Source organism: Thermobia domestica, chromosome 6, assembly GCF_964235325.1.
Source record: "Thermobia domestica chromosome 6, izTheDome1.hap1.1, whole genome shotgun sequence".
NCBI lineage: Eukaryota > Metazoa > Arthropoda > Insecta > Zygentoma > Lepismatidae > Thermobia > Thermobia domestica.
Window position 1 is genome coordinate 216,948,476 of NC_137459.1, and position 5,956 is coordinate 216,954,431.

The following is a 5,956-nucleotide window of genomic DNA, read 5'->3' on the forward strand; positions in this document are numbered from 1 at the left end:
AGCACTAAATAATATTATTATATAACTATTTCCCGAAATGGAAAGAGCTAAAGTATTATGACATTATAGGTAGTATATTATTTGTAAATTTTATTTTAGTGGTGAAATGCCTTTCGGTTTCCATTATATCTGGTTGTGCAGGAATTGAATTTAATTCAGCCGCGGTTAGACTTGTTGTAGACTTGGTCTTTGTAGTTTTGCCGTGAGTAATAGTAAGGGGGATTTGCTCTTTACTTTTATTATTTATAATGTGGTTTTATATTAAATGAAAGATGTGGGCTTAGGAGTAGCCATCATTTGTAATTTTGTTATAACTTATTTGAGTTATTTATCATATTTTGTTACATTTAATTTATTACTGTACTTTTGCTTTAAATTAGTTAAGGTAATTTATAATGGTGTTATTAGTATATTGGAGAGGATGATTAAAGGAATTCGGCAAAGATTTCCTCCGCCTGTTTATCAAAAACATGTCCTTTTGTTAAAATAAAAGGTCTGACCTGCCCAGTGAGGTTTTAAACGGCCGCGGTATCTTGACCGTGCGAAGGTAGCATAATCATTAGTCCTTTAATTGTGGGCTTGTATGAAAGGTTGGACGAGTGGAAGGCTGTCTTTATTTGTAATATTGAATTTTACTTTTGAGTGAAAAGGCTTAAATAATTTAAAAGGACGATAAGACCCTGTAGATCTTTATATTTAGGTAGTAATTTTTGTAGTTGGCAATGAATAAATTTGCTATTTAATTGTTGCGTTGGGGCGACGAGAAGATAAAGTAAACTCTTTTTTACATAATTACTTTTAGGTATTTTTATGATCCTTTATTAATGATTGTTAGACTAAGTTACCTCAGGGATAACAGCGTAATTTTTTTTTGAGAGTTCATATCGACAAGAGAGATTGCGACCTCGATGTTGGATTAAGATTTTATCTAGGTGCAGAAGCTTAGTGTATAGGTCTGTTCGACCTTTGAAATCTTATATGATCTGAGTTCAGATCGGCGTGAGCCAGATCGGTTTCTATCCTTTATTGACAATAGTACTTTAGTACGAAAAGACCAAGTACTAGTAATATTTATTTTTAGGGAATAAAAGTAAATGAGCATTACTTTGACAGATAAGTGCATTAGATTTAGGATCTAATAATGGATGAATTGAGTCCAGGTAATAATGTATTATGACTATATTATAGGCGTGGTTTCTTATTTGATTTTGATTATTTGTGTTTTAATTGGGGTTGCATTTCTAACTTTATTAGAACGGAAGGTTTTAGGATATATTCAAATTCGTCGGGGACCTAATAAGGTGGGTATTTGTGGTTTACCTCAGCCTTTTGCAGATGCAATTAAGCTATTTACTAAGGAGCAAGTTTTCCCTACTATATCTAATTATTATCCTTATTATCTAGCTCCTGTTTTTAGTTTATTTTTATCTTTGTTAGTATGATTAAGAATTCCTTATTTAAGTGTTATATTGACTTTTTCTTTGGGTTTATTGTTCTTTTTATGTTGCACAAGCATGGGTGTGTACACTGTAATAATTGCTGGTTGATCTTCTAATTCTTCATATTCTTTGTTGGGAGGCCTCCGAGCAGTAGCACAAACTATTTCTTATGAGGTTAGTTTGGCTTTAATTTTGTTATCTTTTGTATTTTTAGCTGAAAGATATAGATTGTTGAATTTTGGTTATTATCAGAAAGAGTTATGGTTTTTATGAATCACGTTTCCTTTAGCATTAGTTTGATTTGCTTCTTGTTTAACTGAAACTAATCGTACTCCTTTTGATTTTGCAGAAGGTGAGTCAGAACTTGTTTCTGGGTTTAATATTGAGTATAGAGCAGGGGGATTTGCTCTTATTTTTATGGCTGAATATGCTAGTATTTTGTTTATGAGAGCCTTATTTAGAGTTTTGTTTTTAGGATATGATATTTTTTCTGTTTTATTTTTTTGTAAGGTAGTATTTATTTCTTTTGGTTTTATTTGGGTACGAGGAACGCTACCACGATTTCGATATGATAAATTAATATATGTTGCTTGAAAGTGTTTTTTGCCTTTATCTCTTAATTATCTTTTATTTTTAGGAGGCATAAAGCTTCTTTTTATTTCTCGTTTAATTTAAGTGTATTAAATTGAGAATAAGTTCTTAGAGCTTTGCTCTGTTGTATGTTTTCAAAACATATGCTTATTCTCAGCCAAAGAACTAAGTTTTATTTTGTAGGAAATCTCATAAGGAGGAGAGATATGGCACAAATAGGAAGTAAGCGAAGCACAAATAGGTAGATAACTGTGAGAATTTGGCCTGTTAAAATGTAAGGGTCTTCAACTGGCCGAGCTCCAATTCAAGTTAAAAGGATTACAGTGCTAACTATAATTCAGAATATAATTTGGTTAATAGGATAAAATTGTAGACCTCGTATTTTTCTAGTATGAAAAAATGGCATAATTATTAAAATGAGGATTGATATTACTAAGGCAATAACCCCTCCAAGTTTATTAGGAATGGAACGAAGAATAGCATAAGCAAATAGTAAGTATCATTATGGTTGTATATGTACTGGTGTGACTAATGGATTCGCTGGACTGAAATTTTCAGGATCTCCTAGTATGTAAGGATTTCAAAGGGTAAGTAGTATTAGGGCTGTTATTATTTTTAGAAATCCGATAGTGTCCTTAGTTGAAAAATAGGGGTGGAAGGGAATTTTATCTTGGTTTCTGTTAAGGCCAAGAGGGTTGTTAGACCCTGTTTGGTGGAGAAATAGGAGGTGTACTATGACATGGCAGCTACAATGAAAGGTAAGAGAAAATGGAAGGCAAAGAATCGATTTAAAGTAGCGTTATCTACGGCAAATCCCCCTCAAATTCATTGTACTAATATTGTTCCTAGATAGGGGATAGATGATAATAGATTCGTAATAACTGTTGCTCCTCAAAAAGATATTTGACCTCAAGATAGGACATAACCGACGAAAGCAGTTGCCATCACTAGTAGTAGGATAGCAACTCCTACTCTTCAAGTATGAAGGTAGAGATAGGAGCCGTAGTATATTCCTCGGCCGACGTGTAAGTAAAGACAAATGAAGAAAAAAGATGCTCCATTAGCATGTAAAGTACGTAAAAGCCATCCAAAGTTTACATCTCGACAGATGTGAATTACTCTGTTGAAGGCTAATTCAATACTTGATACATAATGTATTGCTAGAAATAGGCCTGTAGCAATTCGAATAATTAAACATAAGCCGAGAAGAGAACCAAAGTTTCATCAATATGAAATGTTAATAGGAGCTGGAAGATCTACTAAAGCGTTATTAGCAATTTTAAAAAGAGGGTGATGTAAGCGAATTGGTGTTGACATATGACTTAGAGGGCCGAAGAGGGCCTTGGTATAGTGAAGTGATCCATACTACTGCAATTAGTGTAATAAATAGATATGTTGCTAATATAATAGTATTTATTAAGATTGATGTTATATAAAATTTTATACCGGGAATTTCTTGGTAATTAGTTGTATAGTGATGTGGATCTGGCAGTGAAATTATATTTGGGAGCATAAGAGGGTCAATAATTATTATGAGGGTTAAGAAGAGTGGAGCTAAGGAAATTAGTAGGAAAAGGTTAGGTGTTAAAGTAAATATTTCATTTGATGCTAGTCTTGTAACATAAATGAATAAAACTAGCATACCTCCTAGAAAAACTAGGAATAGAATGTAGGAAAATCAAGGAGATTCTCTTATACTTGAAATAATTAAGCAGGTAGTAATAGTGTTAACAATAAGCATTTACCCTATTGATAGGGGGTGAGATATTTGAATTAGAATGAATCTTAAAACTACTAAGATTATAAGCAATATTCAGGTTATTTTAATTTCAAGAGGTAGTTTATTAAAATATTAGTTTTGGGGACTAAAGATAAGTTTGCACTTTCTCTTGGTGCTTTTAGAATTTTATTCATTAATGGTTTACAAGACCAACGTTTTAATTAAACTATAAAAGCTTATGAAAATATTATTTATTTTGTTTTCTTGTTTTCTAGTTATTTTAGGAATAGCTTGTTTTGTTGTGCAGCGTAAGCATTTACTGATGGTTTCATTAAGACTTGAATTTATTGTGTTGATAAGTTTTTTACTTCTATCTTATTCTTTAGGTAGCCTGTATGTTGAAAATTATTTTTGTTTATTGTTTCTAACTTTTAGCGTTTGTGAAGGTAGCCTAGGACTATCAATTTTGGTGTCTATTGTGCGAACTCATGGAGGTGATTATTTGAATTCTTTAGTTGTGCTACGATGCTAAAATATTTAATATTTATGTTGTTTTTGATACCTTTAGGTTTTAATTTTAAATTATGGTGAGTTGTTCAGTTTTGTCTTATTGGGATTTGTTTTTTATTTATAATAAGAAATAGTATAGGGCTGGTTCCCTGGGAGGTAGGCTATTACTTGTGGAGTGATAGTTTGAGTTATTCATTGATTTTATTAAGTATTTGAATTGTTATCCTTATAATTATGGCTAGAGAAGGTGTGTTGAGAAGTTCATTTTATAGTGCAAGCTTTATTAGTTTAGTTTTACTATTACTTATTTTACTTTACTTGAGATTTTCTTCTTCTAGATTGTTTATATTTTACTTTTTTTAGGGTTCTTTAATTCCTACATTATTTTTAATTTTGGGTTGAGGCTATCAACCCGAACGGGTACAGGCAGGTATATATTTATTATTTTATACCTTGTTTGCTTCACTTCCACTTTTGATTGGTATTTTTTATTTGGAATATATTAAGGGTAGCTTATTGATAATTAATATGAGAAGTGTAATAGATTTAGGAATTACATATTATATATGATATTTTGCTTTAGTTGTTGGTTTTTTAATTAAAATGCCTATATTTCTGGTTCATCTTTGGCTACCTAAAGCACATGTTGAAGCACCTGTGAGTGGCTCAATAATTTTGGCAGGAGTTTTATTGAAGTTAGGAGGATATGGCTTATTACGTATTATGTATTTTATAGAAAATGTAGCTGTAAGTATAAATTTAATTTGATTTGGTATTAGAGTTGTGGGTATTTGATCAGTTAGATTGGTATGTTTACGACAGGTTGATATAAAGTCTTTAATTGCTTACTCTTCTGTTGCCCATATAGGCTTAGTGTTGGTTGATAGGCTTACTAACGATGGGACTATGAGGATTTAGAGGTGCTCTTACATTGATAATTGCCCACGGTCTATGTTCTTCAGGATTATTTTGCCTTGCAAATATTTCTTATGAGCGCCTAGGAAGTCGAAGACTGTTAATTAATCGAGGAATACTGTCTTTTATGCCGAGTTTAGGGTTGTGATGGTTTTTATTAAGAATTGCTAATATAGCTGCACCACCAACATTAAATTTATTAGGAGAAATTAGTTTGTTAAATAGAATTGTTGGTTGATCTTGATTGAGTATATTAGGGTTGGCTTTACTTTCTTTTTTTAGAGCTGCCTATAGACTATATTTATATTCATATACTCAACATGGAATGCCTTATTCTAATTTATATTCTTGTTGAGGAGGAAGTGTGCGAGAATATTTATTATTGATATTACATTGGTTGCCTTTAAATTTATTATTTTTTTTGCAGGTCCGAGATTCTTATGGTTGTAGTTGCTTGAGTAGTTTAGAATAAAATTTTAGTTTGTGGAACTAAAGAAGGTTTAATTGCCCTTAGGCCATGGTTTGACCTTTTTCAATTTGTGTTACTAGATTTGCCTTTTTAAATAGAATAAGTATTCTTTTATTCACAATAGGCTTGAGTTTTTTAATCAATAGATATAGTGTATTTATTGAGTGAGAAGTTATTTCTTTTAATAGAAATAAAATTATTATAACTCTTCTATTTGACTGAATATCATTTATGTTTATAAGATTTGTGCTTTATATTTCTAGAATAGTAATTTATTACAGTGAACAGAATATAGGATCCGAGCGATATCTT

The 5,956-nt window shown here is 31.3% G+C and overlaps 1 pseudogene; it reads left to right on the plus strand.

Moving 5' to 3' along the window:
* Window positions 1–4,275: 4,275 nt before the first annotated feature.
* LOC145687457 (NADH-ubiquinone oxidoreductase chain 4 pseudogene) lies at window positions 4,276–5,647 on the plus strand (annotated as a pseudogene).
* The last annotated feature ends 309 nt before the right edge of the window (window positions 5,648–5,956 follow it).